The following is an 11,795-nucleotide window of genomic DNA, read 5'->3' on the forward strand; positions in this document are numbered from 1 at the left end:
ATTGTCCATTAATGAGCTGGACTGAGACTAATCAATGTATTTAATATAGATTGGGCTGAGTTAACTTTTTAGACATTTTAAATTGATTTATTTTGAGAGGAGAGAATAGTGTTGGAATGACAAGATTAGAGACAAATCCTCCAGCTGCAAAAAATAAATAAATAAATAAATAAATAAATATAAAAAAAGAAGATTAAAGCACAGGCAGTGGCAGTGCTGACACAATCACTGCCCAGCCAATGAACTTCAAATGTAACCTTGAAGAACAAGCTTTACAGGTGAGAGGGCAGCTCTGACTCCATGTCCACTTAAACCTTAGTCTTTCTGAAACTGCCATCAAGCATGCCACTTACTGACCATCTTGAATTGGAACCCTGCCTATAAGAAAATGGGCTGAAAACACCAACTTGAAGGTCACTGAGCAATTGTCTGATGAAAATTACTTTTAGGTTACTACCATCCTGGCCTAAATTCGAACTAATGACCCAGAGATAAAAGGTGATATATCCCATTAAAATGCTACATCCTATTTGGTTTATAATCTTCAGCGTAGGAGAGCAATCTGTCAAGCAAGCTAGCTTCCTCCCTTCCCTCTTTTAGCTTTCCAAGCCACAAGACTACTGAAAAATCTATAGCAATAACAAAAATACAAAAGCAGTTATAGTAAATGTCTCTTTTCTGCTCAGGACTCACAAAGACTCATTTCAGCTCTGGAGAAATCAACCAAATCAAAAAGTATGTATTAAATGTACTATTTTATATACATATGCACATGCACAATATTTAAAGATAGCTAGAGGCAGCTTTCAGGGTAGCTATTCTTCCTGAGCTCAAACAACAAATGGGAGCAAGCTAGTAAGGTTTTCTAACACTGGTATTGTCTCAAGTGACGCAAAATCATTTGATGGACATATAAAAACCACTAAGTGGATTCCATTATATTTAAGTATTTTCCATTTCTTGACAAACACACATCCTACTGTACTTCTGATATATTTATATATAAAATATGGTTATTTGTGCATGAATGAAGCTCTGTTAATGTCCAACTTAAAGGCAATTGTAAATGTACTGACGTATCTAAACACTACGTTATACTGACACTGCAAAACTACCTATACTGCAGCCTTAAAAATACTTGTTTAATTTGAAAAATCAATCCAGAAACTCTCTTTATAAGTTGGGAAGGGAGAAATAAATATAAATAGGTATCACAGTTCATTATTTTAATGATTTTTATTACTGACATAAGATAAAATATTAATAATTTATCTGGTCTCTCTCTCTCTCTTTTTTAAAAGTGCTTACTGAGATGGTTGGCAGTGAAAATACTGTAATGTAACTGAGAAATTTACAGCTTTAGTATTAGTCTGGTCAACATGCACCCATGGAAAAGCGTGTCATAAAATTTCATTTGTCATTTACCAGTACAATGCTCCCAAGTAGTCTAAGGGAGCTTTATGTGAACACATAAATGGTAAAATAAATAAATAAATGCTTTCAGTTTTATTATGTGAGTCTATTAACTATTGCATAGAAAAAGAGCTGATGTTATCACCTCTAAGTGCAGTTTCATGAGGATAGGATTTATATGGGCATATAAATCCTAACTAGGATGCATATGAATTTTTTAGATGGTTGAAAGTGAATATCAAATTTAAAAAAATAGTTGAAACTGAATTACAGTATCAATGATTTTCTTACACAAAACCTTTATACCCACAAGCTTAGAAGCAATCACCAAAACAAAAATGGAAAGGGAAAAAATTACTTTGGGGCAAGCAAAGAGATTATACCAAGAAAAGCTACTTCCAAACTTCATTAAAAATCTTCCGTTGCTTGTGATAATATAGAATACTTGAGGATACTGATAGGGATATAAACCCAGGGACAGTAGTCTTAATTGAAGATAGCAGCTTTTTTCTTTTTTTAGCTGACAGTTTCAAAGGCAGGATTCACTTGACCAGTGCATAACCTGAAAGTTGAATAGTCTGTGCAGAGATCATTTAGCACATTCAGATCATACTTCAGCAGTCATCTGTTAGCACAGGCTTGTTAGAGGACATGAAACTCTGAGCACTGAAATCTTCATCTCAGCAAGCTTTTTTTTTTTTTTTAAAGCAACTACATTTCTGTGGTCTATTTGCTCCCCTCCCTGGCTCTGTGTAGAGGAGAGTAAATAGGTAAAATTCATGCAGAACTGGGTTGTGCAATCAAGGCAAAAATGACTTAAAGGAAAGCAGGCTCCCTTTCCCAAGGTGTTTTTAGAAGCCAAGCACATTTTTAGTACCCAGTAAAGATCCTGTATCTCAGCATAGCTGCTATTAACCCCACATTTATGTCCTGGTGAAAAAAAGCACCGCCCAAAGAAACTGACACAGCTTGGGAACTACTACCCTGTGATACAGAATGGACACCAAAACACTAACCTCAGGTTGGCCAGGTACCTGGTTTCCGACCAGGAAGTCCGGTCAAAAAGGGGACTGGACACCAAAAGTCCAGTTACTGCAGACAGGAGAGGCAGGTGGGCTCCAAGTCATCACCCACGTCAGCCCCTACTCAGCCAGGGCTGCCTTCTACCTGCATCAGGCGGCTGCAGCTCCCACTCCGTGGTGGGGGGGAGGGGTGGGAAGAGCAGCAAGCGACGAGGGGAGGTGGGAAGAGGTGAAAATGGGGGCATGGCTTCAGGGAAGTGGCAGGGGGTGGAGCCTCAGGAAGATTGGCGGGGCAGTGGAGGTTCTGGAACTCCAGCTGGAACATCCGGGTTTTAAATATTGCAAAAAAGTTGGTAACCCACAGCCTTGTAAGTCAGTGATGGCGTAAGTTGTATTGATTGCACCACTTACTTTCTGACTTCCTCATTAAAAAGACTCAGATGCAGCTGTCGCTGGGGGGGAAGTCAGTGGTAGCAAGAGGTTGGGGGTGGGGACTAAGAGGCAGCATTCAAACATTTATATTTGGATACAAACCTGCAGAATATCCAGCATCAATTCCTGTGTATCTTCAATCTATGCGTGGCTGAGGACACATACCTTGATTATCCCACACCACCAGTGACCCTGCCTCAATTTATATGAGCATGTGGTAATCTTTCACAGACATAAGAGCCACAGAATTTTTCACTCAAGTCTGTAAGTTGTTACATTGATCCTCATTGTCCAGATTTATACTCATCAAATACATGTGATTGATGGTTCAGAGTGAAAAGTATGGCTATTTGCAATCACAAATACTGTGTAGACATCAAATGGAAAAGATGGACCTGATTAATTCCATGTGCACCTTATTTAGACATATGCATCACAGCAAAGGGGACATAAAAATCTCATTCTGCAGCATTTTACATCCACTTTTACACTGGCGTAAATGACTATACAGGCTTCAGGAAAATGGAATACAAGGCATGATGTTCCTGAGTACTCCCATGAGCACCCTGATATGACTTCAGTGGGAGTTGCTTTGAAAGAAAATCATTCAAGCAAATTCCTAAATACAGAGTTAGCAGCCTAAATTTAAGCTTTATAAAAATATCTTGGCCTCAGACTAGTATACCACAGAAGACAATGGAGTATAATGGACTTCCTCAAATGAGGGTGACCTAAATTTTAGAAGGGCCAAGAGAAGTGGAATTAAACCAAGAGTTTTTCTTCTGGCATCCTCTGTTCCACAGTTTGGTATGCGACGGAGGGAATGGACAAACAACTTTTACTCCTCGCTTTCCAAAATTCCAAAAGCATTTCATATGTGGGACTTAAAAAAAGTAGAACAAGGAATGGATCTTTGAGTCACTCCAGAAGGATCTCACAGGTTTAGGGAGCGTGGTGTCTGTTGCATCAAAACACCATAACTGAAAATGGTGGCCTGCTGAGTGGAAGAGTGTCACCTACTTAATCTTCCTGCATCACTCTGGGTTACCTTCAGTCCAACACTCCTTTTGACTTTTGAGATGTAACATGATCGCACCTCCAAGTGAGGAGACTTACAGGTGCCCCAATATATCATAAAAGGACACAAACCTGTTGAATGAATTTCATTTCCTGTGTTCAAGGACAGAGACTGCTAGCTGAATAGCTTCTGGCTGTTACTAGTTTGGAGATAAATTAAAATTCTTCAGTTAATGTTATCATTTACAGAACATGGATGCACCCATTTTAACTGATCATTTGTAAAATACACCTCACACTTCCACCAGTTAGCAATAGTGCTTATTTTAAACGTTTTCTGTTTGTTAATTCACCAAAGGATTTGTTGTCTCTATAGCAATCCAGAGTCATTTCATCTCTGTTTGAGAAATACAATTCTCAATTAATTCTTTAATTAAATGGAACCTGTTGGATGACATTTAGATGAGTTATGGAAAAGACTGAATATTTAAGTATTGCCATTTGTATTTGTACATAGCAGAGACAGACGATTTCTGGCATACACAAAACACATAAAATATATGTAGTTCTTCATTATAGATTTACTTCTTCCTTTTTCCCCCTAATGTTCTTAACATTAGTTTAGGTTTGAAAGCAGAACCTCAGTGTCGTCATTTCTTATTTACTACTGCCTAGATTGCTCACGCTCTCTCAGTCATAATGCAGCCTGGCTTTATATACAGCTGGAGCAGCTTCCTTGTTCTTGTAATACCGCCAGTCAGCATTATCTTGTTAGGTTTGTCATTTATTATGGCCCAGATTTAAAAATCAATCAGTCAATCAATCTCAGGACCAGATTCTCATGTGGGCCCATGTACCCACAAATGAAGTAAATTTTTCCAAATCATTCAATGTGTTGAGTCTTTTGGAAAGTCTGCCCACTTATTTTGGTGCCTCAATAAGAGCCAACTCCTTGAAAACCTCACCCCAACTATCAATGTCAAATTCTTTTGAAAATTTGACTTTATGCATTTTATAGTGTCCAGCAAAATGAGGCCCTCATCTGATGGAGGACCCTACATAAGTATGATTTAAAACAACAATAATGTTAAGCAACTCCATTACATTTAGCTCTCCTTTCAGATTCCATATAAGTAGGTTCATTTGCATCACTTTGGTTTCGGTTAGTCCCAAAATGTTATTTTATTAAGTCATTTGCTACCTACCAAGCTGCTGGCCAGATTGAAAAGCTGTGCAATAATACCGATAAGACTAATTGCCTTTCCTGATCTAGCTGCTAGTTTCCCATAGATCTTAGATATGGTTTCATAGCATCTACACATCAGATCAAGCTTCTCTTCTACTGTTTTTTTTTTTAAATAATACCTGCCCCATCCCTTAATCCTACTTGCCTTGTGGCAATGGCAGAAGGTTAACTTTTGAAACATGTTCTAGCTTATAAACTATTTCTCTCACCGAGAGAAGCTTAACCCACGGGGGGAAGAGATGGAAACACTATGGTAAGACAGTATATGGTTTTTGTTTTAAGATCTGTTTGGCAACAGTTGAATACTACATCTGTATTTGTCAAAAGCTATATCAGTATCTGGAACAGCAGCAGCAAGTTCTTCTGCACAAAAGGCTTGTGAGACAAACAAAACAAAACTGATTGCTCTAGTGCCTGAAGTCTCTCTCTGTGCTGTACACTTGATGTCCTTCATCCTACAAATCTTTGCATGGCGCACACCAAGATGTGAAAAAGGCTGCAAATGGGAGGCTATGCATGGCCACAAGTAAAGTTAATTGTTAGGACTTTCCTCTGTACTGAGGATATGCTGACAATACAGAAATGGAATTGTTCTTTCAGAACTTCAAACACTTCCCAATAATCAGCACACCATATTGCCTAGGCCAGTGGCTATCATACTTGGGGTGAGGATCACTGGTGGTCCATAGAGAGTGCCTTATCACATGGCGCCAGACTCTCCTCCTTGTTTCCAGCATATGAATCACAATAACTAGGATTGCCAATTTTAGTTGGATGTATTCCTGGAGGTTTCATCACATGACAATCTTTAATTAAAGATTCATTATTAATTCCTGGAAATTGCAGGACAAACATGGAAGGCTGGCAACCCTAACATTAACAGACAGCTAAAAATATGTATTTTCCTAACATTACTTCTCTATACGAGTAACTGGTGCAGTAGGTACATATAGACTCTGGGACGCACAGTCTCTGAGATGTGGACCAGACCAGGTAAAAGTCTGAGAATTCCGGTCTAAGGTTATCTTTATAGCTATTGATTTCCATTCTTGGCCCCAAATTGAGAAAACAACAAAACAGTTATTAAACGATACATTCCCATTCCTTTCACCCATTACACATTTGACCACCAAGTGACCTAAAACTTTAGAGAAAATAAGACTAAAAAAAAAAAGGATACAGGTAGAGCTTGTTACTTATAAAAGGAGCAGAACAGGACAGTTCCTGGTGAAGAGCGTACAGGAAAGCATAAAATAAAATCTCAACAACAGTTTTTAAGCATTTCTAAGCACTTATTTGGAGGAGGAAGAGTCAACAGTGTTTCAGTAGTTTAGTTTAGGTTTCATTAAGGGTAGGAAACTGTTCTTCAGAAGATATTATAAGAAATCTGTAATCACCCAGGATATCACAGTTGTCATTGTACTGAAAATTATGGCCACTCAGAACTTCCTAGAAACAAAACGCATAAATCTCAGGTATTCTTGACTATGGGAAATCCTCATTATCACAAACTATGGGAAATCACAACTATGGGAAATCCTCATTATTTATTAGAAGTATAGGTCCAGTTTGGTTGTAATAAATTAATTTAGGAAAGCACCAGTGAACACTTACTCCCATGCTCTTAATACCCTTTTAAAATTCATTATATTAAAGTAGAATTAAAAATCAATAGTGCTGACAGCACCCAGTCAGATAACCATCTACCATCAGACGAACACAAGTACCACCTTTCCAACCACCTATCCATCAGTCTCTCTCTTCCCTAAATCCCTGAAGAAAAACAACGAGTTCTGTAGAATGTCAAGAAGATGAACAAATCATGACGATCAAGGGGGAAGAGAACTCCAGAATTGAGAGGCCATGACAGATAACACCCCGCCAGCAACCTATTCCTATATAGGATGGGACTCCAGCTCAAGAACCTGCTTACAATTGCAGAAGAATGACATGGTAGAGAAAAAAAAAGTGTCTCAGGTAATGTGATATGAAAGCATTTAGGGCCTCAGAGGTTTAAAGACAATGCTTCCAGTTTGGCCCAGGAATTCCCAGACAGCCTGTGCAGTTCTTTAGCAATGCTATGTTGTGCTCTGAGTGAAGCTCCACTATTTCGGTGGGCTGCCTCATTTTGCCCTATATCTATTTTTTGGAGTAAGTTGAGCAGTTTTGATCCCATCTACCAGAGCGCAATGGTACTATACACACTAGCCACATAATGATAGTGTTCTTTTCCCAGCTAGTTTCCCAATGATACGAAAGGACAAAGGAACAATATTAAAGAACCACAAGTGTGAATGTGTCATTATATCTCAGGGTTGGTTGATGAACCAGACTAACTTACACAGCCTTTGGCAGCGGGACCATAGTTATTGTTGCAGCCATCAAATATCCCCTGTGAGATTGTGCCATTAGATTTGACATTCAGGGCCAAATTCTGTGCTTGGATGAGCACAGGCTGACCCCATTTAAATGAAGGGGATCTGAAAAAAAGAAACTGGCCCTTTTTCTTAGCTTTGTTCCAAACTAGAATCCGATTTCATTGGGTTTATGGAGCAGATATTTTATTGAGATGTATAATACACATAACCAGTTCCACAGACACTATGTAGTGTTTTATTTTTGTGTTATAGACAAATGAAATCTGGATTGAACTTGGACTAGCAATAAAGTGAAGAGCTGCTTTTGGCAGATATTAGAGCTGGCAAATATCAGAAATTCAGTGGTAAAACTAAAACATATTTTGCAAACGGACCAGAAAGTTTTAGGGTCAGACTCTCCCTCCATTCACACAATTTCCCATTACTTTTCAGTAATTTCACTTAAATTCTGTATTATATTAAGTGCATTTCCCTAAAAAATCATGCATTCTCCTCAAAGTTCATGCCATGTAACATTGTACATTTAAACACTGAATAAAAGGAACTCAGAAAGAAGGGCAGGTTTCAGGTATTGCTATAGGAATGAGATCAGCTCACTGGAACATAGGGGGTTTACTTGTGTGTGCTGATAATTTCACAAGGAAAAGAGAGGAACAGAGGTGACTCTCCTCCATCTCCTCACCCTCATCCCCAAAAGTACAACCAAAACAAAACTCAGAGCACAAGTGACTCATGAGACTGAACAGTAGTCTCTGAAGAGGTGAATTAGAGAGCCACCTCCTAGATCTCAGACTCGTGCCTATAAACTTTCATTCCTGTGAAGACAATGGTATTACTTGAAAAATCTAATCATATGAATAAGCATTTGCAGATCAGGCCCCCTAATTTATTACACAGATGACAAAGGATGAGAAAGCTCTGAGTGGAAAATAAAAAAAAAAAATCCAAAACCCAGCACTTCAGATTGAGGACTGAAGACTATCAACACTACAGCCGCTTGCCCTTTACACAGCTTAGGTTTTAAAATTATCCATACTTAAAAAAGAATGAAAGTGGCAGATGCCTATAGCAACAATAAAGGCAACCAATGGCAAAGCGGCTACTATTCAGGCAGCTTGAGATGAGCTGCTGTGATGCTTCTTTTTTGCATGATTTTTGAGAATATTTTAGGTAGAGTTTTAAATATATAGAACATGTTAGCTTATCAACCAATTCAGATGAATTTCCCACAGCTCATTGCACACTCATTACATCACAAAAAGTCAGCATCTAATAGATAGTCTTCATTATTGCAAATGGCTTTTTTCTGAAGTTGCATGTTCAGAAGAAAGCACGTTAGGACCATTATAACTTAAGTGAAGATGTCACTTATATATCCTGTGACTCTTCTTTTCACAGCTATAGAAGCAACACTTGCTTCACCAGCGCTAAATTTTAGTTCTGCCTTTTTGGGCTGATCACAATCAGCTAACAGATTTTTTAAAAGAATTTGCTCTAGCCAAAATCCTTCTAAAATGCTAGTTAAAACATTTTCCTCAACACATTCTAAAACATACCTTTTATTCCTAGTCAAGACATGGCCTTTGTTTCTACACAATCTGTGCTTATGAATCCTATGGTACATCCTTTATTCATTTGATAACCTAATACTAACACTAATATTAGTACACTAGTACACACACAATATATATGTGATGAGACTGACCTAAGACCACCACTAAAGATAAAAGCTGATGCATCTCTGAAGTAAGCAGAATCTATAAATATCATTGAACTTTGTGAATGATGTGGGTGCTGTTTACAACATGGCCACATACTCTACACATACTTTTTGAAAGGAGCAGCTTTTGAAAGAGAGAAAACAACTTGGTTCATATTAAGAAGCGAGGAGAATTAGCTGCTGCCAAGGTGCTGATTCAGGTTAATAGCCAGAAGAGAGACAAGGTATCAAAGCTGCCTCTACTGCAATTTCTGAGATAGGGAAAAATCACACACAGGGATTTCGCTGCTGTCTCCCCACACTTGCTACACAGGCCTATATTTCCAAACAAAAACAACATAAATACATTTAAACAGGACACTGAAAGCTTTGGAGTTAGGAAGAAGCTTCTGCTATGGGTTGGTTATTCTGTAAGCGTCCAATGTAGGGTTTCTGAAGCTTCAGCTACTGCCAAACACAGGATAATGAACTAGATATACCACTTAGCTGATCTGTTATGGTAATTCCTGTGTCCATTTCTCTCTTTCCTTTTCAGTGTCAGCACATTGTTCATGATCAGAAACATAAAACTTAGCTAAAGGATAAACCATACACTCCAACAGGCCTCATAAATGTAGAGAGGGCACACAAATATTTCTACAATTTTGAAAGAATAATAGAGTATTCTACTAGGAATAGTAGAATCTTTTAAAATGGTACATACTTAAAATGGTGCCTACAGATTCTATATTCACAGAGCAACAACGTGTTAAAGGACAGGAATCATTATTATCTCTTCATCTTGGAAGACTTAGTTGTAATTAAATCCATTTCCCATGTAGCTAGGACTGTTTTATCTAGACCTTGATATAGACAGGCAATAAAATCCCTGCCCCATTTCTAAATGAAACTTTCAGAATAACATAACTTTTTATCAATCACATATACCTCCAGACTGTAAATAAATCTTTGGAAATTGAATCTGGGGGACATATGTGAGCAACACAGCTATAGTTCCACAGGTAATTCTGGTGCAACTGACTAAAATTATATCAACCTGATTCTCCAATAATTTTTTAAACAAAAATTCACATATGCTGACAGGAATTCCTTTCAATTATCAGCAACCATACCCTGTTAGAATGTACTATCTCCTAAAGAATAATAAAGGAAAAACATAACAGTTTTAAGGTTACTTACCCAGGTGGAACAGAGAGATATGCAGCAAGTAGCAGTAGTAGTAGTTGCAAAATGGCCACTGAGAGCCAGAGCGGCTTGGCTCTGGCAAATTTAAAGGGCCATCTCCAGAAAGGCACGCTGAGAAAAAAAATCCTATAACAAGGCAACCCTGCATTTGAGAGAGTTAGTAGGGACCTGGTAATCAACCAAGTAAGTTATTCCTGGAGTAAAAGACCTGCTTCTGTGTCTGTTTTATACTAGGGTTATATAACATAACCCTATTTACTTCTGATTGTTTCTGTGTCTTCGTGTCTCATAGGTACATTTATAATCCCTGAATCAATGGTTCCAACACAGCTGCTGGGAGAACTTTTAAAGTACATGTAAAGATCCCTCACTCACTCAAGCTGTGGGAGGCAGGCCTATCTTTGCTTACAGACAGCCCCCCAACCTAAAGGAAATACTCACCAGCAACCATACAATAAGAACACTAACCCAGGAACCTATCCCTGCAACAAACCCTGTTGCCAACTCTGCCTGCACATTGACTCCAGTGACATCATCACAGGTCCTAGCCACACCATCAGGAGTTCATTTACCTGCACATCTACTAATGTAATATATGCCATCATGTGCCCACAATGCCCCTCTGCCATGTACATTTGCCAAACCAGACTGTCAATACGCAAAAGAATAAATGGACACAAATTGGACATAAAAATGGTAACATACATAAGCCAGTAGGAGTGCACTTCAATCTCCCAGGACACTCTGTAGTTGACTTGAAAGTTGCTGTACTTCAACAAAAAGCTTCAAAAACAGACTTCAGCGAGAAACTGCAGAGCTGGAACTCATATGCAAACTTGACACAATCAGACTGGGTCTGAATAGGGACTTGGAATGGTTATCTCATTACAAATAGTAACTGTCACTATTCACACATTCTCACCCTCTAATCAACAGTTGTTAATAGGCCTCATCTACTCTAACTGAACTGACTTTGTTAGCACTTGCCCTCCCCATTGTTGTTTCTTACCCTTGGATGTGTATATATATATATACACACTTCCTATCTGTGATTTCCATTTCATGCATCTGACGAAGCAGGTTGCAGCCCACGAAAGCTTATGCCCGCAGAATTTTTTTAGTCTTTAAGGTGCTCCATTGTTTTTACTTTGCTAGCAATCACCTCAGCTGCTTTACCACTTTCTCCTCTGTCCCCTAGTTCCTGTGTGCCAAGGCCTGAGTGAGACATGGTGGGTGAAGTGATATGTTTATTGGAACAACTTCTGTTGTTGAAAAAACAAGCTTTGGAGTATAAGCTTGAAAGAATGTCTTTCTCACCAGCAGAAGTTGGTCCAATAAAAGATATTACCTCACCTTGTCTCTCTAAAATGCTCAGACCAATA

At 38.5% G+C, this 11,795-nt stretch overlaps 1 long non-coding RNA gene across 1 annotated transcript in view; it reads right to left on the minus strand.

The window, feature by feature from the left end:
• LOC137166260 (uncharacterized) overlaps positions 1-10,463 on the minus strand; it is a 201,586-nt gene extending 191,123 nt beyond the window's left edge. Inside the window, exon 1 of the long non-coding RNA XR_010923606.1 lies at positions 10,408-10,463. This is a non-coding gene — a long non-coding RNA (uncharacterized lncRNA). The remainder of the gene's footprint in view (positions 1-10,407) is intronic.
• Between the last annotated feature and the right edge of the window lie 1,332 nt (positions 10,464-11,795).

The sequence above is a fragment of the Emydura macquarii genome, unplaced genomic scaffold (genome assembly GCF_026122565.2).
Source record: "Emydura macquarii macquarii isolate MOO-44397 ecotype Brisbane River unplaced genomic scaffold, CSIRO-AGI_Emac_v2 contig_2825, whole genome shotgun sequence".
Taxonomy (NCBI): domain Eukaryota; kingdom Metazoa; phylum Chordata; order Testudines; family Chelidae; genus Emydura; species Emydura macquarii.